This window comes from Bos javanicus, chromosome 21 (genome assembly GCF_032452875.1).
Source record: "Bos javanicus breed banteng chromosome 21, ARS-OSU_banteng_1.0, whole genome shotgun sequence".
NCBI lineage: Eukaryota > Metazoa > Chordata > Mammalia > Artiodactyla > Bovidae > Bos > Bos javanicus.
In genome coordinates, this window is record NC_083888.1 from 23,372,905 (window position 1) to 23,398,513 (window position 25,609).

Here is a 25,609-nt window from a genome sequence, read left to right on the forward strand (position 1 = left end):
GGGGTGTGGGTTTGATACCTGGTTGGGGACCTAAGATCCTACATACTGCACAGCATGGCCAAAAACATAAATAAATTAATCAAATTATATTTTAAAATATATAAATAAATACAGACTTGAATGATCCAGTCATCTATTTTGTTGACCACCTAATGGATACAAGGACCTGTTACAGATGTTCAGATATACAAAGAGAATTAAGATTTAGCACTGCATTACCTGGCCCTTTAAGGACTTGTTGGAAAATGCAATTCAACATGGAAAATTCAATCAGTTAAAACAGCCCTTTAGGTAGAGCTGCTGTTGGTAGAAGTTTACTTTCTCACATAGTTGCTTCCAGATGGCCATTTCAGCACGGCGGCTCCTTGACACGAATGTAGCATCACTTGTATCTCTAGGAAACTTTGACTCTGCGTTAGCACAGCCCTTCTGCTTGGGTGCTCAACACCAAGAAGCAATTGTATCGACTTATTAGGAAGGTCTTGCAGGTCATGGGCCTTTTGGGGGACCCAAGCTTAGCTCACTGCCCCCAGACTGACCCCAAGGCTGCCCTGAATGTAGCAAACTAAGCACAGTACGTTGAACCCTTTGCATATTTGTGCTGCAGATTAAATTCATATAATTTTGTAGCAAGAGATCAAGCTTTGTCCCTGCAAAGGCTCCCTCATTCCATCTCCGATAAAAATAAGCAAAGCTGCTTTTAGAAGCTTTGTATACTTTTCCCCCTTCTGACAGCCTTCAAGCGGCAGCATATGATTTGGTCCCTGAGACATACAAAGTGTTTTAATTAAAGGTTGTCTAAAAATACAGAACGTTTTCACAACCACATCTGCCATTAACTCTTCTGACATTCTGGCAGCATTAGGTCCTGGAAAATTCTTTACATATGAAAAAGTATCCAAGTGTGCTTGCACACTGCTGGCTGTTTGCACCAACAAAACCAAACGGTATGTTTACAAGCCAGTGACCACAATGATTAGAAGCACTGCCGGGCCTGTGGCAATTTGTTTTTACAACTTGAGAAACAAGCTGAGAGATTTTGTGGCATATTGCTGAATGACTGTAAACATCCTGTAAGGAGAGGTAACAGCCTAAGTGTCCATTAGAGCAGAGGTCCCCAACCTCCAGGATTTCTGATGCCTGATGATCTGAGGTGGAGTTGATGTAATAATAATAGAAAAAAAGTACACAATAAATGTGATGTACTTATATCATCCCCAAATTATTCCCCCACCACACTCCTGTCCATGATAAAATTGTCTTCCATGAAACTGGTGCCTAGTGACAAAAAGGTTGGGACCACTGCCCCAACTCAGAGAACTTTTTTTTTCTACTGTGCATGCTAGGTTGCTTCAGTCGTGTCTGACTCTGAGATGCCATGGACTGTAGCCCACCAGGCTCCTCTGTCCATGGGATTCTCCAGTCAAGAATACTGGAGTGGGTTGCCATGCCCTTCTGCAGGAGATCTTCCCAACCCAGGGATCAAACCCAGATCTCTTATGTCTCCTGCACTGGTAGTCAGGTTATTTACCACTAGTGCCACCTGGGAATCTTCCAGTTTGGTGCCAACTATTTCTGTGATCTTGAACAAATCAGTGAACTCTTACAGTTTTCATTTTTTATCTATAATAACAGCAATAGCTATTAAGAAGGAACAACATGCCAAGAAATATACAAACTGCTTTACGTTGATGATGAAACCTGATCCTAACTACATCCCAATGAGACAAGACCTATTATTATGCTCATTTTATAAGCCTCCTTCCTTTTGCTTGTTTATGCTTTGTATGATGGCAAAGAAAGCTTTTCTCTAAGAGGTGATGGAGGGTCATGGTAAACAACACACACTCAGACAAAGAGTGCCTAGTTTCTGTCATTGACCAGCTGTGTGATCTCGGGCTAACTACTTAACCTCTCTGAGCCTTCTATTTTCCCTGCATCAAAATGTGGGTAATAATAGGATCTACCTTATAGGCTTATTAATAAGAATTAAATAGTTAATATGCACAAAGTGCTTGTTTGTATATAACAAAGAACTTGCTTGTTCTACACTGTATAGAACAGTGTTTGGTATATAATAAGTTTGGTGAAAAAATAACAAATCTGGATGATCTTGGGTTGGGTCTCTTCTAGACAGAAGAATTAGGTCAGGGAATTGGATCCTTGATGAGTCAGGGCAGAGAAAAAGACGTGCCTTTGTGAATGGCCTCTGTCCAGATGGGCCTTTAGAACCGCCAACCTGAGGCAAAGAGCCTTAGGGCTGCCCCCAACGAGTCAGGCTGGAAGATGCAGAGCTGCCCTGTGGTCTCTGTCTGTATTTGGAGACATCTTCACAAATGGTAGCAAAGCTCAACCAAACACACAGCAACAAGAGCCACATTCAGCGAGGGGCAGAAGTCACCACGCTGCATGCAGAATTCCAAGCTGCCAGTCCCAGTCAGGCACAATTATGACACTCCTTTCCTCCTTCTCTGCCAGCCCTACAGCAACCTTGCCAATAATCTATCAGAACCCAAGAGCTTAAATCCAATGTTTGTTCTTGGTCCACCCTGGCCCACATATGGACAGCAGCCTTGCAGGAACAAAGTATTAGCTCTTTCATTCCTTCTTCAGCCTAAATATTCTTCTCTTACAAATGAGAGGCTGCTGTACATATATCCCAAGGCTACTGTGGGTATCATAGGAGTTCTCCTCTTTGAGATCACAGGTTGAAGGTCTTTGTACCCAGGAACGCACCTCATGTATCTTTTCATTCATCAGAACTTAGGGAGTAAAGTGAGAAGTATGCATCAGGGAGAGAAAAGCTGTTCATATGGAAGATGAGGGGCTTATGGCAGCTGGAGGTCATGAGTAGAAAGTGGGTCTGCATTGAACAGGTTCAGGAGAATCAGGTTCAGGTGAATCAGAGGGAAGAGAGCGAGAGAACAGATAGAATGTCAAAGAGAATCTGGGGCTGACCATTGTTTCATGGGAGTAGCTGCAGTCCATGTGGGGGACACTCAGAGAAGACACTGAAAGAGAAAAATTTTAAGAAATGTTGCTAAAGGGACTTCCCTAGTGGTCCAGTATTTAAGACTCCATGTTACCAATGCAGGGGGCATGGGTTCAATTCCTGGTCAGGGAACTAAGGTATCACACCCGTGCAGCCAAAAACAAAATAAACATTTTGTAAATAAATAAGTGAGAGGAGCTGAGCCAGAGCATGCAGCCTTCCATGGCGCAGGGAGGGACTGAGTAAGTTGTCTCTTCTACCCTTCGTAGCATCTCCTCTTCTCCCCTTCACACACAAACACTCTAGATTTCTTATCGAGGCCATCACCCCAGCAATGATGTCAAAAAGCCCCATGGTGATTCCTGAGCCCCCTTCTAACAAGGCTTCACACAGGCTTCTGTGCTGGTGGGGACTCTCTCTGGTGGAAACCTTTGCCCCTTCCCCCTTCACCTTCCATGACGTCACACTGCCTTCAATAGTCATCCTCATCCTCCGATTGTGCCTTCTCTACTTCTCTGTAGACTTGCATTCCCCTACACCCTATTTTATTTTTCCTAAGGTCTCCACGCTAGGGTCTCGGTGTATCACCGTGCATCCCTTCCCTGAGTAGCCTCATCAACACACACAGCTTCAGTACCATCCAGAATGTAAGAGTGCTCTTCAGAACTCCAAAGAGCCCTGTCTGATTGTGCACTTTACATCTCCACTTGGATATCTCAAAGATCATTCCTATTCAGTGTGTCCCAAACGGAACGTGTTATCTTCCCTTCAGACTTGGTTCTCTTCCAAGATTCCACCTCTCGGTAAATATCAAAAATAATAAGAGTGAGAGCAAGCAGACACTCTCTGCTTCCCAGATCTGCAACACCATGCTACACATATTAAGAGTGACTTCTATAAATCTCTCACTTTGCACCGGAATCCTAAAGTGTGGTCCTTTATTATCACTTCTTTTACAAATAAACAAAGGAAAAGAGAAGTTAGATTACTCCTCTCCTTTAATAGGTGGTGGCTCATGACTACTGAGCCTGTGCTCTAGAACTGGGGAACGGCAGCTTCTGAGCCCATGCACTGCAGCTATCAAAGCCCACGTGCCCTAGAACCCATGCTTCACAGCAAGAGAAGCCACTGCAATGAGAAGCCCACACACTGCAATTAGAGAGTAGCTCATGCTTCCTGCAACTAGAGAAAAGTCCAGGCAGCAACAAAGACCCAGAATATCCTAAATAAATAAAGTAATTTAGAAAAAAATTTTAAGTGGCGGCTCCAAGAGGTGGAAGCAATACAAACATTCACTAATGGATGAACGGCAGAAGAAAATGTGGTCTATGCACACAATGAAACGTTATTCAGTCTAAAAAAGAAAGAAATTCTGACATAGGCCACTGCATGGATGAACCTTGTAGACATCACGCTAAGTGAAATAAACTAGTCCAAAAGATAAATCACTTTGCCAGCAAAATTCCGTATAGTCAAAACTATGGTTTTTCCATAGTCATGCACAGATGTGAAAGTTGGACCATAAAGAAGGCTGAGCATTGAAGAATTGATACTATGGAACTGTGGTGCTGGGGAAGACTTTTGAGAGTCCCTTGGACTGCAAGGAGATCAAACTAGAACATCCTAAAGGAAATTAATCCTGAATATTCATTGGAAGGACGGATGCTGAAGCTGAAGCTCCAATACTTTGGCCACCTGATACGAAAAGCCGATTCATTAGAAAAGACCCTGATGCTGGGAAAGATTGTGGGCAGGAGGAGAAGGGGGTGACAGAGGATGAGATGACTGGATGGCATCACCGACTCAATGGACATGAGTTTGAGCAAGCTCCGGGACATGGTGAAGGACAGGGAACCCTAGTGTGCTGCAGTCCGTGGGGAAGCAGAGTTGGACATAATTGATCAACTGAACAACAACAACAAAGAGATAAATATCATATGATTCTGCTTATATATAATGCAGTCAAATTCATAGAGACCCAGAGTAGGACTGTGGGTGCTAGGGGCTGGGAGAGGCATGTAAGGGAGTGGTTGTTTTGTGGGGACAAAGTTTAGGTTTTGCAAGATAAAAACATTCTAGAGATCTAGTGAAAGTGAAGTTTCTCAGTCGTGTCTGACTCTTTGCAACCCCATGGAGTGTAGCCTACCAGGCTCCTCCCTCCATGGGATTCTCCAGGCAAGAGTACTGGAGTGGGTTGCCATTTCCTTCTCCAGGGGAATCTTCCCGACCCAGGGATCAAACCTGGGTCTCCTGCATTCCAGGCGGACACTTTAACCTCTGGGCCACCAGGGAAGCATAGATATAGTCAACACTAGTGAATTGTGCACTTAAAGCCATTATGTTATGTAAATGTAATCTTCTGTGGCATTTACCACAATCAAAAACAAGCAGATAAATTAAATACATAAATGGTGGCCCCACTTTCTACATGGTTGTCAAACCAGAAGCCAGGAAGACGTCACTGATGCCAATGTCTGATGGATGGATGGATGATGGAGGGATGGATGAATGAATGGATGGGTGGCTGATTAACTAAGAGGGACAATCAGAAGCCGAACCTATGTGCCCCTGTTTTTGTCCTCCACATTTACCTGAAAGATAATATTTTTTGTCCTTTCCACACTCAACCATGTCTTCAGTATACTGCGTGGGTGTTAAACACCAGAAGTCAAGTGATTCTTATAAACCTAAAAAGAGACCAGCTGCCAGACACATGCTAGCAATGAATAAAACTGAGAGGAGAGGAAAACAGAGTTCTAATCACAGCACAGGTGACAGTGTAAAGAGCACTAAACCGATGTCTAGAAACATGCTTCCAGTCACAGCTTTCTGGCACGTCATTCGTGACTTCGGGGAAATTTCCCTGCTTTCTTAGTTTCTCCAATGCTATTTTTTTTTTAAAGTTAGCCACAATGCTGTCTTCATAGCTCAGAATCCTTCAGTTCAGTTCAGTAACTCAATCGTGTCTGACTCTTTGTGACCCCATGGACTGCAGCACACCAGACTTCCTTGTCCATCACCAACTCCTGGAGCTTGCTCAAACTCATGTCCATTGAGTCAATGATGCCATCCAATCATCTCATCCTCTGTGGTCCCCTTCTCCTCCCACCTTCAATCTTTCCCAGCATCAGGGTCTTTTCCAATAAGTCAGTTCTTTGCATCAGATGGCCAAAGTATTGAAGCTTCAGTTTCAGCATCAGTCCTTCCAATGAATATTCAGGACTGATTTCCTTTAAGATTGACTGGTTTGATCTCCTTGCAGTCCAAGGGACTCTCAAAAGTCTTCTCCAACACCACAGTTCAAAAGTATCAATTCTTCAGCATTCAGCCTTCTTGTGGTCCAGCTCTCACATCCATACATGACTACTGAAAAAACCATAGCTTTAACTAGATGGACCTTTGTTGGCATAGTAATGTCTCTGGTTTTTAATATGCTGTCTAGGTTGGTCATAACTTTTCTTCCAAGGAGCAAGCATCTTTTAATTTCATGGCTTCAGTCACTATCTGCAATGATTTTGGAGCCCAAGAAAAGAAAGTCTGTCACTGTTTCCATTGTTTCCCCATCTATTTGCCGTGAAGTGATGGGACTGGATGTCTTGATCTTTATTTTTTGAATGTTGAGTTTTAAGCCAGCTTTTTCACTGTCCTCTTTCACTTTCATCAAGAAGCTCTTTACTTCCTCTTCACTTTCTGCCATAAGGGTGGGGTCATCTGCATCTTTGAGGTTATTGATATTTCTCCTGCCAATCTTGATTTGGAATCCTTATTGGGCTTATTAACGAGCTTCAGTTTATTTTGATTACAGCATTTGAATTCTTAGATGACTTCTCGTGGGGTACAAAAGGAAGGCTTAAAATCAGAAAATTCATTTAAGAAATAAGTATCACCTTTAATTTCTATCTGGTGTTGTTTCCAGACCAGGGACTAGTGTTTTGCTGCATTTAAAAATATCAGTTTTAATGTTCTCCTTTTATTCACTGTAGTCATTTATTTGGGGCCTCCCTGGTGGCTCAGATGGTTAAGAATCTGCCTGCCATGTGGGAGATCCGGATTTGATCCCTGGGTCGGGAACATCGCCTAGAGAAGTGAATGGCTACCCACTCCAGTTTTCTTGCCTGGAGAATTCCATGGACAGAGGAGCCTGGCATCATTTATTTGCAGTTTTATAAACTCCTTGGAAGGAAAGTTATGACCAACCTAGACAGCATATTAAAAAGCAGAGACATTACTTTGCCAACAAGTTCCGTCTAGTCAAGACTATGGTTTTTCCAGTAGTCATTTATAGACTATATTTATTGGACTATAAGGAAAGCTGAGTGCCGAAGAACTGATGCTTTTGAACTGTGATGTTGGAGAAGACTTTTGAGAGTCCCTTGGACTGCAAGGAGATCCAACCAGTCCATCCTAAATGAGATCAGTCCTGAGTGTTAATTGTAAAGACTGATGTTGAAGCTGAAACTCCAATACTTTGGCCACCTGATGGGAAGAACTGACTCATTTGAAAAGACTCGGTTGCTGGGAAAGATTGAAGGCGGGAGGAGAAGGGGACCACAGAGGATGAGATGATTGGATGGCATCATTGACTCAATGGACATGAGTTTGAGCAAGTTCCAGGAGTTGGTGATGGACAGGGAGGCCTGGCATTCTGCAGTCCATGGGGTTGCAAAGACTCAGGCACAACTGAGCAACTGAACTGAACTGAACTGAAACTGCACTTTAAATTAACATAGAGGAAGTCATGGTCATTTCATTATTAGAATGATTACTTTCTCTTCATCATAAATGCTACTGAGTGAAGTCATTTTATGAACTGCAGTTCATGACTGCAGCATATCATATATGTGTCAGTCATCAAAACACATTTTCTTTAAAAAAAGTTAATAAACTATAAGTACCACAAATTGAGCTTCATCTTTCTATAATCACTGAATTCTATTTGTGCCCTTTCCAGAAATTATTTCTGCAAAGGAAGAAAACCAAGCTTCAGATCTGCATTAAGTCTAATTAAGATAAGTACAGTGGATGACTTGAGTGAGGCCCATACCACCAGGCAACTTCGGTTCATTTCCTGTCTAAGTGTAAATAAACACATCCACTTTGCTGTTAATAAAAGCAATGGCAGGGCAATAAAAACCTTAGCTGACATGAATAAAGATGAAGTTATGAATATTTAATGACAAAATGCCCCAGTTAAGAGACATAGACCTGGAATCTGTTAGTCCAAATGCATGTGAATTTCCACCAGTAAGGAAAGAATGTGTAAGTTTCACAGTGATGCTGAGCTTCAGATGTGTGAGTTGCATAAACTCAACCTCAACCAAGACTTTGGGGTTTATTTTAGATTTGGTATTTTAAATGTGGGAAAGAAGCAATGCTCATAAATGGTAGATGCAGTGTTCCTTTGTCAGGGGGTGGGTGAATGTAGTTGAACAGAAGCCAAGTTATAGATTTAAAGAAATGTAATCGTTATAGTCAAAACTATGGTTTTTCCAGAAGTCATGTACAGATGTGAAAGTTGGACCATAAAGAAAGCCAAGCACCGAAGAACTGATGCTTTCGAATTGTGGTGCTGGAGAAGACTCTTAAGAATCTGTTGTACTGAAAGGAGATCAAACCAGTCAATCCTAAAGGAGATCAACCTTGAATGTTCATTGGAAGGACTGATGCTGAAGCTCCAATACTTTGGCCACCTGATGTGAGTAGCCGACTCATTGGAAAAGAACCTGATGCTGGTAAAGATTGAAGACAACAGGAGAAGGAGGTGACAGAGAATGAGATGGTTAGGTAGCATCACTGACTCAATGGACATGAATCTGAGTAAACTCCAGGAGATAGTGAAGGACAAGGAAGGAAGCCTGGCATGCTGCAGTCCACGGGGTCACTAAGGGTCAGACACGACTTATCAACTGAACAACAACAAAAATCTTCTTTCCTGTAAGGGTTAACTCTAAAAGTACAATTTTAAAAATCTGTTTGAACGTGTTTATATTCCAAAAAGTCAAACAAGAGATTTTATCTAAAGGAGAGAAAATAAAAAGATGCAGGTGGTAACCACATTTTGTTTAGTGCTCAGGCAGCCATGCAGATTGGAGACCAGATTTACATACGTCAGCAGGCGACCCTGGGCACGTCCCTTTCCTATTCTGGACTCAGTTTTCCTGGCTACACACTTTAAGATGGAAGTCCTCCAAAGTCTCATTAGCTTGGGACCTCCCTGGTGGTCTAGGGGTTAAGAATCTGCTTTGCAATGCATGGGATGCGGGTTCAATTCCTAGTGAACTAAGATCCCACATGCCATGGGACTCTGCCTGCCACAAGGAAAGAACCCACGTGACCAAACGTGATCCTGCATGCTGCAACTAAGACCTGACACAGCTAAATACATAAAATTTTTTTTTAAAGAATTTGGAATAATAAAGGGAAGGTATCTAATTCAAATGGATTAAATAAGAAAATTTCACTTTAAAAAACAAAACAACAACAACAAAACACAAAGTCTTTTAAGCTGGTATATTCCAGGATTATATTCAAAATCTCATCGAAGCATAGGTTGAACTTTTCCTGCTTCCAAATTTTCTTAAGTGAACATTTCCCTCCTGATTTGCATATGTGCTTAGTCGCTCAGTCCCTGATAGCTCAGTTGGTAAAGAATCTGCCTGCAGTGCAGGAGATGCCAGTTTGATTCCTGGGTCAGGGAGATCTGCTGGAGAAGGGATAGGCTACCCACTCCAGTATTCTTGGGCTTCCCTTGTGGCTCAGCTGGTAAAGAATTCACCTGCAATGTGGAAAACCAGGGTTCGATCCCTGGGTTGGGAAGATCCCCTGGAGAAGGAAAAGGCTACCCACCTCAGTATTCTGGCCTGGAGAATTTCACGGACTGTATAGTCCATGGGGTCCCAAAGAGTTGGAGACAACTGAGCAACTTTTACTTTCACTTTCAGTTGCTCAGTCGTTCCTGACTCTTTGTGACCCCATGGACTGTAGCCTCCCAGTCTCCTCTGTCCACGGGATTTCCCAGGCAAGAATACTAGAGTGGGTTGCCATTTCCTCCTCCAAAGGATCTTCCTGACCCAGGGATCCAACCCGTGTCTCTTGCATTTCCTGCATTGGTAAGCAGATTCTTTACCTCTAGAACCGCCTGGGAAGCCCAATTTGCACGTGAACACCTCAAGTTTGGTTGTTGAGAGTCCTTCCAGACAACTTGATCTATTTTATGGCTTTCAATCATTAACTCAGCAGACTTGCTGAATGCCCTGTAACTTGTTTTTAGAAAGTGTCAGGGAGCCACCAGGCTAAAAACCAAACCCTGAAATGAATGCCTTCACTTGAAATCGGTCCCCAGGGAAACTCTCCCTGTGTAGCAGATGCTCCCTGTAGCTACTATTTTATTTCATTGTTTTCTAATGCCATTGGTGTTTCTAATTTAATCTATAGAACTAAAATAAAATTTACATCTGTCTATGCCTTCTTTTTAATACCAGACTGAACAGAACTTCAACAAATGTAGTAAGAATGCTGGGAACAGACAACTGCACAGTATAGAGTCCATGGCCCATCTAAAATTGCATGACATCCCTTCTATGTGGATTCTAAAAAGAAATGATACAAATTAACTTATTTACAAAATAGAAACAGACTCACAGACTTAGAGAATTAACTTATGGTTGCCAGAGGGAAGGATGGTGTAGCTAGGGAGTTTGGGATAGACAGGAACACACTGCTATATTTAAAGTGGATAACCAACAATGTCCTGCTGTATACACATGGGACTGTGTTCAATGTTATGCGGCAGCCTGGATGGGAGGGGAGTGTGGGGAATGGATACATGTGTATGTGTGACTGAGTGTCTCTGCTGTGCACCCGAAACTATCACAACATTGTTAATCAGCTATATTCCAATATAAAGTAGAAAGTTAAAAAAAATAAAATCTACTTTGAGTGGCCTACAAGTATGTCTCTTAGAGAGGTGGTCTTCCCTCAAGCCAGCTAAACTTGAGGTTCAACAGGATGTCCTGGAATCTGCCCATTAAGAAATCAATACACTCAGTTCAGTTCAGTTCAGTTGCTCAGTCGTGTCTGACTCTTTGCGACCCCATGAATCGCAGCACGCCTCCCTGTCCATCACCAACTCCCGGAGTTCACTGAGACTCAAGTCCATCAAGTCAGTGATGCCATCCAGCCATCTCATCCTCTATCGTCCCCTTCTCCTCCTGCCTCCAATCCCTCCCAGCATCAGAGTCTTTTCCAATGAGTCAAATCTTCGCACGAGGTGGCCAAAGTACTGGAGTTTCAGCTTTAGCATCATTCCTTCCAAAGAAATCCCAGGGCTGATCTCCTTCAGAATGGACTGGTTGGACCTCCTTGCAGTCCAAGGGTCTTCTCCAGTACCACAGTTCAAAAGAAGAATTGATTCTTCGGCGCTCAGCCTTCTTCACAGTCCAACTCTCACATCCATACATGACCACTGGAAAAACCATAGCCTTGACTAGATGGACCTTTGTTGGCAAAGTAATGTCTCTGCTTTTCAATATGCTATCTAGGTTGGTCATAGCTTTTCTTCCAAGGAGTAAGCGTCTTTTAATTTCATGGCTGCAGTCACCATCTGCAGTGATTTTGGACTTTCAGATGTTCAAGCTGGTTTTAGAAAAGGCAGAGGAACCAGAGATCAAATTGCCAACATCCGCTGGATCATTGAAAAAGCAAGAGAGTTCCAGAAAAACATCTATTTCTGCTTTATTGACTATGCCAAAGCCTTTGACTGTGTGGATCACAACAAACTGTGGAAAATTCTGGAATAGATGGGAATACCAGACCACCTGACCTGCCTTTTGAGAAATTTGTATGCAGGTCAGGAAGCAACAGTTAGAACTGATCATGGAACAACAGACTGGTTCCAAATAGGAAAAGGAGTTCGTCAAGGCTGTATATTGTCACCCTGCTTATTTAACTTATATGCGGAGTACATCATGAGAAATGCTGGGCTGGAAGAAGCACAAGCTGGAATCAAGATTGCCGGGAGAAACAGCAATAACCTCAGATATGCAGATGACACCACCCTTCTGGCTGAAAGTGAAGAGGAACTAAAAAGCCTCTTGATGAAAGTGAAAGAGGAGAGTGAAAAAGTTGACTTAAAACTCAGCCTTCAGAAAACGAAGATCATGGCATCTGGTCCCATCACTTCATGGGAAATAGATGGGGAAACAGTGGAAACAGTGCCAGACTATTTTTTGGGGCTCCAAAAATCAATACACTAGGATACTATAAAATAAATACATAAAAATAAAGGAAATAATTAAAGTGAAGAATAGTATACACAGTGCAATGTGAGTAAAAACTAGAGAGAGAGAGACTTTTGATAAGTGGTGAGAAGACAATAAACTTTTCATTCGACACTTTTTTGTGCTTTTTGGGTTTTGGACGACATGTGGGTATTATATCTATTAAAAATAAGAATTCAGGGACTTCCCTGGTTGTTCAGTGGTTAAGATTTCGCCTTCCAGTGCAGAGGGTGTGGGCTGGATCCCTGGTCGGGGAACTGAGCTCTCATGTCTCACAAAACAGAAGTAATATTATAACAAATCCAATAAAGATTTAAAAAAAATAAGAATTCAATAACTGACTTTAAGAAAGAGTGTAATCACAGCATAGGAAAGAGACAGACAAAATGCCATCCACAGAAGGATGAACGTGGGTGGATTCAAGGTGATGGGGAAATTCAGTGTAAGCCTAGAACATTTGCTGACCTCATCTGATTATAGAGTCAAGGACACTCTGAAAAGACAGAAAGAACTAAAAGCACAAGGGGTGAAGAGACCCTGGGCTGTATTTCTGGCAGGCTGGAGGATAGGTGAAGAAGGCAAACTATTAAGCCTAACAGTCTTCACTACTAAAAACATCCAGTGACTTTTATCAACTGCTCTATCACTCGCTTAAAGAAGGAAAAGAAGCAAAACTCTTTGCCAAGCATTGTCTTGTCTCTAATGGATAAGCCTACTATGCTGAATATCCAAAGTAATGATTATTGTTGTTTGGTGTTTTCTATCCTATGTTCCATTTTGGAAAAACACTATAAATGTGAACCCCTCTGGTTCTCTGCTGATCCCTCCCTTCCTTCTTCTCCATCTTTCTGACTTCCACACTCTTCATCTACCTGGGGCAATTGCCCAATAATAACAAAACGTCTAACGCCACAGTGGTTGGGAAGACCCCGTAGTTAAGCACCACACCCCCTCCTTCAGGGTATAAGTGCTGGTCGGGGTCTTTGCAGACACCAGGTGCTGAGAGAAAACAGCAAATTCATCCATAGCAGCTGCCTCCATCCTTCAGCAGGTGTAGAAGACATAACCATTATAGGAATTGCTACGCATTCCTCCAGATTTTGTTTCCATTGTGCGTACTATCACTCTTAGGAACATTCAGGTTTTCTGCCAAGAACTGAAATGGGAGCTTAGAGGTTCGTTCTTGCATACCCAATTCAAGACTGTGCCATTTGCATCTGTTAAAATGCTCTTTGATCCACCATTTCTATTTTAGATATTTATCTTAGAAAAATATAGGTACCTTGGCAAAATAATTCATATACAAAGATGTCTATTGCACTGGCTTGTAATAAAGCAAAAAACTAACTACTCATTAATATGGAAGTGGTTAACCAAATTATGATGTACCTGTATTATGATGTACAACATAGCTTGTAAAAAGAATGAGATGTACATATACTCACACGGACAGCTTTCCAAGACATATCAACAAAGGGGAAAAAAATCAAGGTTCAGAAACACATATATGAGAAGATGTTTATTCCAAACATACATCTATTCATATAAGAATATAAATATACTGAAAAAGGACAAAAAAGATTCACACCAAACTGGATAATGGTGGCCAAGGGCAAAAGTATTAGGGAAGGAGTTGAAAACAAAGGATTCTATTTCTTCTAAATTGTTTGGATTTTTATACAACCAACATTTTTCATGTGTATTACTTGTATAATAAAAATATTAATCCACTAACTTTATGAAAATGGTGAAAAATACAAAAACACATAAAAAAGAGTTAAATTTACTTAAAATCCCACTGCCCAGTGTTATCTACAGTTAATATTTGAATGCATTCTTCCAGTATCCTCAGGACATTTCTATCATGACATGTGCAAGGGTTTTCTCGATAAAGAAACATAAAGAAATCTTCCTGGAGGACGGCATGGCAACCCATTCCAGTATTCGTGCCTGGAAAATTTCATGGACAGAGGAGCCTGGCAGGTTACAGTCCACGGGGTTGCAAAGAGTGGGACATGACTGAAGTAACTTGGCATGCACTCATGCAAAGAAACCTCTATAAAGAAACATAAAATCTCACAACACCTCTATGCATGTGTGACAAGTCGCTTCAGTCATGTCCAGCTCTTTGTGACCCCACAGATTGCAGCCTGCCAGCCTCCTCCATCCATGGGATTCTCAGGCAAGAATACTGGAGTGGGTTGGCATGCCCTCCTCCAGGGCATCTTCCTGGCCCAGGGATCAAACCCACATCTCCTGTGTCTCCTGCTTACGCAGACTGATTCTTTACCACTGAGCCACTTGGGGATGTGATGTCTTACTTCTCCCATTGTCTTATTCAAAGAGATGGGTCATTGCCAAACTCCTAAGTGGGCAAGGCTGCAGGTACATTTTCTCGGTGTCTTTAGAGTATGACCGCACCTGCCACACGCTCCAGTGTAGGGGATTTCCTGTAAGGACAGCTTGCTGGGGAGAGACAGAAGGGCCCAGCAGTACATATTGGATGTCATGTTCCGTGCATACCCTATTAGTTCAGCATATCAGAGAACAGAGATCATTGTGTTTCCACAAAGGAGAGCTAAAACAGATAAGTAAAGAGGAGAGAGAAGGAGTAACTGAAGCAGAAAAACAACGACAACCATAAGAAGAGTACAAATCCTCAGTGGACAGAGTAAATGACAAAATTGATGGTGCAGGAGAAGGAAACAGCAAAGCAGAAAAAAGCTAGAGAACCATCCTCAGACTGAAAAGAATGGGAGGAATAGACTAAAATGATTAAAAATACAACAATATGCAGAAGATAACAGATCTTATCTTGCATCTTCCCAGGTGGTTCAGGGGCGAGGGCCCTGTGGAGAGGAACTAAGGTCTATCTGCTGTCATGTCAACAAATATGAATGTGCTGAGCATGTGAGGAGCCCTCTTGGAAGTGGATCTTAGCCCCAGTCATGCCTTCAGGCAACAGCCGACGTGGTGGTTATGATTTCACGAGAAACTCTGAGCCAGAATCACCCAGCTAAGCTGATTTCCAAATTCCCGCCCCACAGAAACTCTGTGAGATAAAATAAATGTTTATTTTTGCATTAAGCTGATAAATTTAGGGGTAATTCATTACAGCCCAGGAGACAGACATGAAGCCCTACGCTACCTGCAGAGTCCAGCGGTTGCTCCAGGTGAGCTCTTAACAGAAACTGCCACTTCTCTTAAGGGATTGCATCTTTACTGAATGAACACTGGCAAATGACAGTTATTTAGAAGCGGATGTGTGACATGCTTTTTCTCAAAAATGAACAAAGTGAACCTGTCACTTCAAGGACAACTGACAGCAAGTGTTGCCAATGACAAAGCTGAGGCTTTCAAAAGGAAATTAGATTTTTTTTTCATATGTATCTGCCACACATGGGTCTTTACAGTTTTCTAATACATAAAGTCTTTTTCTGATGAGACAAGGTGATATTAACTAATGTGATTTTTTAAATATAGTTTAATGAAGTGTGTGGGTATTTGGAAAATCTATAGAACTGAGAGACTTAATATATCTTCTAAAATGACCAAAGAAAGTGAAGTAAAAGTGGCTCAGTCATGTCTGACTCTTTGCGACCCTTTGGACTGCGGCCTGCCAGGCTCCTCTGTCCACAGGGATTCTCCAGGGCAGGATACTGGAGTGGATTGCCATTCCCTTCTTGGGGAGATCTTCCCAACTCAGGGATCAGACCCAAGTCTCCCGCATTGCGGGCGGATTCTTTCAAGTCTGAGCCACCTGTGAAACCCAAATAACCAATGCATGATGCTATAAAAGATCCATTTGAAGTGCAAAGTAAGTCAGTGGGTCTTAATGTAACAGAGGACAAAGAGTTCATTGATATGGTTTCAGCATTTACATTGCAACTCATCTTTAAGAAACTAACATTTGCCAAGTTTTGCTGTAATATCAAAGAAAGTTTTTCAAAACTATCCAAAAAGACTTTTAAAATATCCCTTTATTCTCCAATTACATAACTGTGTTGCTGTATTTTTTTTCACACTTCAATCAAAACAACATAATGCCACAAAGTAAATTAAAAGAAGCAGGTATGAGAATTTGGCTATCTTTTTATTTAACATTTACTAAAGAAATTTGTAATTATATAAAGCAATGCCACTCTCCTCAGTGAATTTTATTTTTTGGAAATATAGGTAGTTTCCATGAAAATACATTATTTGTAAGATTTAATGAGTTTATTATTCTATTTTAAATGAGTTAATACATATTTTAAATTCTCACTTTTAATTTCTAACATGGCAAAGAATGATAAATATATCTCACACAAAGACAAGTTTTCAGGGAACGTTTTCAAAAATCTGTAAAGCCAAGACCACATAGCGAAAGTCATGCAAGAATACTAGAGTGGGTTGCCATTTCCTTCTCCAGGGGATCTTCCCAACCAGGGGATCAAACCCCTGTCTCTTACATTACTGGAGATTCTGACTTTACAGTCTGAGCCACCAGGGGAGCCCAAGACCACATGCTTGATAAAAACTGCTTTATATGAGGGCTTCCCAGGTAGCGCCAGTGCTGAAGAACCTGACCTTCAATGCAAGAGACTTCAGAGACTTGGCTTTGATCCCTGTGTCAAGCATGGCATTTCAGTACATGAGGAAAAAGAATGAAGGGCTCTGTTATTTAGAATTGGTTGAGATATAGTTAGATAGATAGATCTATGAATATACATGTATATTTCAAATGATGTAAAAGATAAAAACAATAAAGTTATTTAATAAACAAAAGAAAAATTTAAGAACAGAGAGCAAAAAAAGGAAGATCAGATACTATCAATTATGATGATGATTGAAACTAAATCAAAATCTTTTTTCAAACAGGAGGGACTCTGTAGAGTAGTAAACAGGCTGTCTATAAAAAGCATTTTTAAAATATGGTGGAAAAGATTAAGAGTGAAACAAGAGGCAAAGTATATCAAGCAATAGCAAATAAAGCCAAGATATCAATTTACTTTACACAAAGTTCAAGCAAATAAAAAAGCATTAAAGAGCACAAAGATGGTAATTTTATCCTGATAAATATAATTTACAATGAAAAAGTAACTATACTGAATCTTTATGTGTTGAGTAACCTTGTATCCACTTTCCTTTAGAGATATACTAAAAGAAATGAATACAAATAGATGTAACTGAATAACAAGTGTCAAGCTGTGATAGATCAGGCAGGTAAAAACTTAGTAAGGATATAAAAATAGGAATACAATTTTTAAATGAATAAATAAAACAAAAACAAGAGAATTTGAAATTTAGGCTATATCTTCTCTAAAATTCATGAAACATAAAATTGATCATAGAAAAGATTAGAAGTGAAAAATAAGTTTAACACATTTCAAATATTAGAAATTGTATGAGCCAGATTTGCATATAAAGCATTCATGAAATTAAAAATTAATTTTCAAAAAAGGGGAAAATTTGATTTACTGCCATAAAGAAAGAATTAATATCAAGGTATCATTAAAATAAAAAGTCAAGAATGGCTTATATATTAGAAAATCTAGTATTATAATTGATAATGTTAATAGTTCATGAAGAAAATTAATCTTTTATTTTAAAATATCACTGAAATGGAACTTGATAAAATTAAAAATGCATTCCTATATCAAGAAATATATATATATATACACTTAGTAAATTAATAAAAGGAATGTGGTTTATTAACATTTTTAATGCCTACTTTGATGCAAGAAAAAATATCACTATTGATGGTGAAACACTATAAAGTGAGGCCTCAAAGAAGTATACGCATTTCCTCTGCAAAGGGATTGCAATTCAACTAGCCAAAAATGTATGTAAAAGTAAATATAATGATTATATGATCAGATAATTACACTCCTACGTACACACCCAAAATAATCGAAAGGAGCAGTCAAATTGGTACTTGTACATCAATTTTTCAAAAAGGCCAATAAGTGGCCATTAACAGATAAATGGGTAAACAAAATGCCATATACAGTCAGCCTTCCACATCCACAGGTTCCAATCCATGGAATCAACCAATCCTGGGTCAAAAATATTCAAGGAAAAAAAAAATATCATGTGCCTGAATGGAAGAGCTTGATATTCTAAACATATCAATTATCCCCAAAGTAATCTAGAAAGACAGCTATAATGTATTTCTTATCAGAATTCAATATTCTTAACTTGAAAAAACAAATTTACAAATCCATTTGGAAGAGTACATGTATTAAAATGACTCAATAAAAATGTGCTCTAATGTTTTAGTTCTAGTGATCTACAATATACTCCTAGAGACTTCCCTGGTGGTTCAGTGGTTAAGATTCTGAGCTCCCAATGCAAGGGGTTTGGGTTCTATCCCTAGTTAGGGAACTAAAATCTCACATGCCACACGTTCTGGGCAAAGAGAGGAAAAATTTTTTTAAACATATATAAATAAAATATGTTCCAGTATCAAGACATGCCAATTGTTCGATTCATTTAACATTGATACAATAAAAAGTACTGAGCATATACTATGTGAGATGTGCTAAAAATACAGTGATGGACAAACAAGGTCCCTACCCCCATGGACCACTGGGAGGCGGGGCATTCAGCGAGTCTGGAGGAAAAGAAGGAAAGAGAGTGTATAGGCAAGGAAAAGTTTAACTTGTTCTCCTTTACCTGTCTTAGGTTTTTGTTTTTTTGCTGTAGCTCTGCAGATTAGATTTTTAAAAGATGAATGAACAGGAGAAAAACAGCATCAGTTAACACATGCATCATGTGTACATGTGGGAGAATTCAGGGATGAATAACTCAAAGCCATGGTTAGAATTGGGGCTTTATACAGCATTTTTACAAAGGACAATAAATTTGTGGAGAAGTGACAAGACAAAGGAAGAGGGGTCTAGGCTTTTCAAGGTAGCAGACCATGAGAAGTTTAACAGATGTGGGAAAGCAATGAAAGATAAGGACTATTTTAGTGAAGATTGTTATGTGCTCTTTTTGTGCTCTGGGCTGGTAAGTGTTGGGAGTCCTGATGAGCTTTTTCCTTCCTGGTACAGGAAAGAGACACCTTTCCAAACTATGTCCTGCTTTGAGGTATAAGAAGAGGGCAGTTTCTTGTGTCTGTTTCTTCTCTTTTGCCTTCAGCTCAAAATAACCTTTATGCTTGGAGCATACTTGGGGTGGCAGATTTTCGTTCCCTAGGAAGGAAAGAGAATTGCAATCAACCCTATGGAGGATAAGAGGAACTAACAGAAGAGGGATGAGCCCACTAAGATAAGATCATCAAGGAAAAGGAAGGGAGACAATAGAAGAAGTTAGAACTAAAGAGTGAGAAGTCAACTGTGGGGAAAATAGGGAAGGGTTTTGAGGATTCAGTAGGAGGTTGTGTCACAGGAGTAGCACAAGCTGGCCAGAGAGGTGGGGATGGGAGAGCTGGACACAAGAGTTAGATCATGAAGAAACTGTAGGCCACAGTAAAGATTTTGGATTTTATTTTGGTAAGAAGATGCTTTTGAACTGTGGTGTTGGAGAAGACTCTTGAGAGTCCCTTGGACTGCAAGGAGATCTAACCAGTCCATTCTAAAGGAGATCAGTCCTGGGTATTCTTTGGAAGGAATGATGCTAAAGCTGAAACTCCAGTACTTTGGCCACCTCATGCAGAGAGTTGACTCATTGGAAAAGACTCTGATGCTGGGACGGATTGGGGGCAGGAGGAGAAGGGGACAACAGAGGATGAGATGGCTGGATGACATCACTGACGTGATGGACATGAGTTTGGGTGAACTCCGGGAGTTGGTGATGGACAGGGAGGCCTGGCGTGCTGCAATTCACAGGGTCGAAAAGAGTCGGACACGACTGAGCGACTGAACTGAACTGAATACTTTATCTTGGTAAGAATTATATTTTATTTTGATAAGGATGATAAATGTTATCCTTGAGACTGCATGATCAAATTTATACTTTTAAAATATTAGGCTAATCATTGTGTGAAGAATGGATTGTAGGGAGAACATAGAGGAAGCACAGAGAATAGTTAGGGTTTTGAAGTAATGTAAGACAAGGATGTGGCTTCCCAGGTGCTGCTAGCGGCAAAGAACCCATCTGCCAGTGCAAAAGACGTAAGACCTTGGGGTTCAATCCCTTGGGTCAAGAAGATCCCCTGGAGGTAGGCATGACAACCCACTCCGGAATTCTTGCCTGGAGAACCCCATGGACAGAGGAGTCTGGTGAGCTACAGTCCATAGGGTCACAAAGCGGGCCGACTTAGCAACTGAACAATAACAAAGATAGTTTTAAGGGATGCTGGTTAAATGTTTTGGAGAACACCCCTCAATTTAGATTTGTCCAGTGCCCCTCTCAGGAACAGACTGGGATAACTTCCTTTGTAGAGGACCATAGAAGTAAAGTGCCATGGCATTACATCATATTGAGTGACAGCATGCCATTCACACGACCTACCATGATGACTCTGAGTACCTCTCTTTCCTGCTTCCATACTGCACCCTTCAGAAGGATGCCTCTGTGCACAGCCATGGTTAAGAAGAGAGAGTTCTGCTCCACCTACTTGAGGACAGAGTTACCATACCACTTATTTGAAATTCTTCTCCTTGAGAGCTTTGTCCACTTTCCTCCCTGTATTTATTTATTGTTCAGTCTCTCAGTCATGTTCAGCTCTTTGCATGAGCTGAACATGAACTACAGTATGTAGTTCATGAACTACACAGCATTTCAGGCTTCCCTGTCCTTCACTATCCCCCAGAGTTTGTTCAAACTCATGTCCATTTAGTCACTGATGCCATCCAACCATCTCATCCTTCAATCATTATATCAGTTTGGAGTCATGGATATTTATTTTATGCTTGGCTTTTAATCTAAATACTACTTTATTTCATTGTTCAAACTGTCCTAGCTTCAGCAATTGGGAGCTCTTTAGTTGGTTCCTGTGCAATTTTGTTGTTTTTTAGGTCTTCATTGAATTTATTACAATATTGCTTCTGTTTTATGCCTTGGTTTTTTTGTCCATAAGGCATGTGGAATCTTAGCTCTCCAACCAGGGATTGAACCCCTGCATTGGAAGGCAGTCTTAACCACTGGATCACCAAGGAACTTCTGACATTTTGATGTACAGCCTTCATCACTTTCTTTTATGAGCACTTCCTTATTTTCTTGCAACACAGAACACCCCAGTTTCATTTTGTATATTTTCTATCCCACACCTAGAAGCAGTTTCTTTTCCAAGAATTCCTGGTTGCCTTAGTTGGAAAATGGTATTAGAAACCAAGAACTAGGTGCTGCTGGCTGCTGCTGCTGCTAAGTTGCTTCAGTCGTGTCCGACTCTGTGCGACCCTACAGACAGCAGCCCACCAGGCTCCCCCATCCCTGGGATTCTCCAGGCAAGAACACTGGAGTGGGTTGCCATTTCCTTCTCCAATGCATGACAGGAAAAGTGAAAGTGAAGTCTCTCAGTCGTGTCCAACTCTTAGCAACCCCATGGACTGCAGCCCACCAGGCTCCTCCGTCCATGGGATTTTCCAGGCGAGAGTACTGGGGTGGGGTGCCATTGCCTTCTCCTAAGAACTAGGTACTAGGTGTTAAACTCTTTTCAAACAAATCTTATGTGATTCAGTGCTGTCAAGGATATATTAAAATTGATATTTTCATCCATTATGGATGAAGTGACTGATACAATTAAATTTTTCTGGAAAAACAAATTTTCAATATGTATACAGCCTTAGAACTTTTTATGCAGACTTTTATGTTGTATTTTCACATTTTTAAATGCAAAACATTTTGCTGTATTATTTACAATAGCACAATATTAGAAAAGTCAAACAACATGGAAATGGTTAAATAAAAGAGTAAAAATCATTAAAAAGAAAGTTTAAGCCATCTTAAATTATTTCTTGTATAAGATGGCTGGGGAAATATATAGATACATAAATTTATGGATACTATAGCGCAATGGTTTTTATGGGTTGAGGCATAATAACACTGTGTGTCTGTACTGAAATATATGCTATAACTTGTTTATAGGGAAATATCTTTTAAAATAGGAGGAAATTTTCTAAAATATTAATAATGATGGCCTCTGGATTATGTAATTTTAATAATTATATTGTATAATTTTACTCTTATATTAATTGTAAATTAGTACATATAATATATATATTATATATAATATAGAAAACTATGTAATTTTTACTCTATTTTTTCTGTTTTTCAAACATTCTTTTAAAGGCTGGTACTTATAAACATCCAACACTAAATACAAAGAAATTTTTTTATTTTGTTTATATATAGTTTATTTTGTCTTAAATATAAATTATATAATAATGAAAATAATAGTATATAATGTAGCTCTTACATAATTGATATGATAGGAAATCTTATAGCATGCATCAATCATCTAGATTCAAAAAAACAATTCAGTTGCTTGAAAATGATATATTAAGTTCTGAGGCTGAAGATATATTTATTTAGATATCTGAAAAATGAAAATAAAAATTTTAATAAAATCTGCAAAAGGGTATTACACTCATGACTGTCCTGTGTTTATAAATTTGTCATTAAGTGGCACAAAGTGGCCATCTGAATAATTTTATTGTTGTTATTTAATCGCTCAGTCGTTTCCAACTCTTTTGCAACCCAATTACTATTGGGCTACTTGTATTTTATGGATGACTAATTTAACATGATTTCTTTGTTATTAAGAACTTATTATTTATTTATGGCTGCAGTGGGTCTTTGTTGATGTTCTCAGGGTTTCTGTATTTGTGGCAAGTGGTGGCTTCTCTCTAGTTGTGGTGTGCAGGCTTCTCATTGCAGTGGTTTCTCCTGTTGCAGAGCATGGGTCTGGGGCGCATGGGCTTAGCAGTTGCTGTTCACTGCCTTAGTTGCTCTGTAGCAAGTGAATGTTCCTGGACCAGGGATCAAACCCGTGTCCCCTGCAATGGCAGGTGGATTCTTAACCACTGGCCCACCAGGGAAGCCTGACACCATGATTTCTTGACCATAAGGGCTTGTATCTGCAATACAGGAGGCCTTAACCAGGAGACAGATTTTGGGGATAGATCTCAAAATCACATGGCAAGTTGATAGCAATGACTGAATTCAACAAAGCATTAGATGCTAGAAAGAGCCCTGGACTAAGGATTAGGCCATCAAAATTCCTCTGGGTTGATTGGCTTTATCACTCTTCTCCTGGCCTTGCTAATGCCTTAGAAACAGACATACCCTCCTGGGTCATGGGGAGGATGAGGGAAAGCAACACACAAATATGAGAGTTATTACAGGGAGTGGAGCATGTTGAAATTACAAAGTCAAACAAACTTGGCTTTCAGATGATGGCAAGGCGGGTAATTAATTCACTTGGGACTTTGAGTTCTGGTTTTGTTTTTCTCTTATGCAAATCTGGGTTTGTTTTGGTGAAGAAGTAAGTAATAATTTCGTGTTGTCTTCCCCAGCTACAGAGCTAGGTCACATGACCCAAAGTTTTACCAAAAGCAGCACTTTTATTCTGTAAAGTTGCCAAGGCAACACCAGCTGCTTATGACATCATGTGACTGAGGGGACACAGGCTGATTTTAGAAGCCTAAAATTATCACTCAATCTGCTCACCAAAATTCTGAAACAGCCAAGACGGCCTCAAGCCTAAAGAAAAGCTTCATTAATACAGTTCTGTGAAAATGGTGGTGGTAATGAATTATGTATTCTTCTCAAAAGTCTGGTACCACAGCCTCAAATCACATACTAAAATACTCAAGATCAACACATGCTGGGCACGCAGGACATACTTGCTAATCTGTTTTCAATTAAAGTTTTTCCAACACCGTGATGAATAAAAATAATTTTTAGTTTCTGTGAAATGGAGTTGAAAAATTCAAATTTATTTGTATTGAACTCAAATTATATCTCAAATTGTTCAAGATCTATTAGAGATGAAGAAAAAAAGAATGATATAGGGACTTCCCTGATGGTCCAGTGGTGAAGAATCCACCTTCCAATGCAGGGAACAAGGGTTCAATTCCTGGTCAGGGAACTAGGATCCCACATGCTGCAGGGCAACTAAGCTGGAGTGCATCAACTACTAAGCCGGTGCACCATGACTACAGAGAAGCCAGGGTGACCAAGTTCCCACGTGCCACGGCTAAGACCTGATACAGCCAAAAAATAAATGAATACTTTGTTAAAAAAAGAATTATATTTTTCTATTATGCTATGCTAAGTCACTTCAGTCGTGTCCAACTCTGTGCAACCCCATAGACAGCAGCCCACCAGGCTCCCCCATCCCTGGGATTCTCCAGGCAAGAACACTGGAGTGGGTTGCCATTTCCTTCTCCAATGCATGAAAGTGAAAAGTGAAAGGGAAGTCACTCAGTCGTGTCCGACTCTTAGCGACCCCATGGATTGCAGCCTAACAGGTTCCTCCATCCATGGGATTTTCCAAGTAAGAGTACTGGAGTCGGTTGCCATTGCCTTCTCTGTTTCTATTATAATATATAATTATATAGTAATGGGGAACATATATAGTCATTGTTTTGACATTTTTATGATAATTAACTGTAGTCCAAGGACTGTAGTAAAAGTTTAAATTTTAGGATCTCTCAGAGAGAATGAATTGCACACATGGACACATTGAAGAGACTAAATCATTTGCCAGGCATTTAGAAGCTCGGACACTGGTCTTAACCTCATGTTATCTTCTCTTCAGTCAGTCAGTCAGTTGAGTCTCTCAGTCATGTCCGACTCTTTGCGACCCCATGAACTGCAGCACGCCAGGCCTCCCTGTCCATCACCAACTCCCGGAGTTCACCCAAACTCATGTCCATCGAGTCGGTGATGCCATCCAGCCGTCTCATTCTCTGTCATCCCCTTCTTCTCTTGCCCCCAATCCCTCCCAGCATGAGAGTCTTTTCCAATGAGTCAACTCTTCGCATGAGGTGGCCAAAGTACTGGAGTTTCAGCTTTAGCATCATTCCTTCCAAAGAACACCCAGGACTGATCTCCTTTAGAATGGACTGGTTGGATCTCCTTGCAGTCCAAGGGACTCTCAAGAGTCTTCTCCAACACCACAGTTCAGAAGCATCAATTCTTCGGTGCTCAGCTTTCTTCACAGTCCAACTCTCACATCCATGCATGACCACAGGAAAAACCATAGCCTTGACTAGACGGACCTTTGTTGGCAAAGTAATGTCTCTGCTTTTGAATATGCTCTCTAGGTTGGTCATAACTTTCCTTCCAAGGAATAAGCGTATTTTAATCTTCTCTTAGAGGACAAATAAATTAGAATGAAAAGTAAAAACTAGACTAACAGCAAATGTAAGACTTTAATCATATCTTGGTGCCCTGGCTTTCCTCT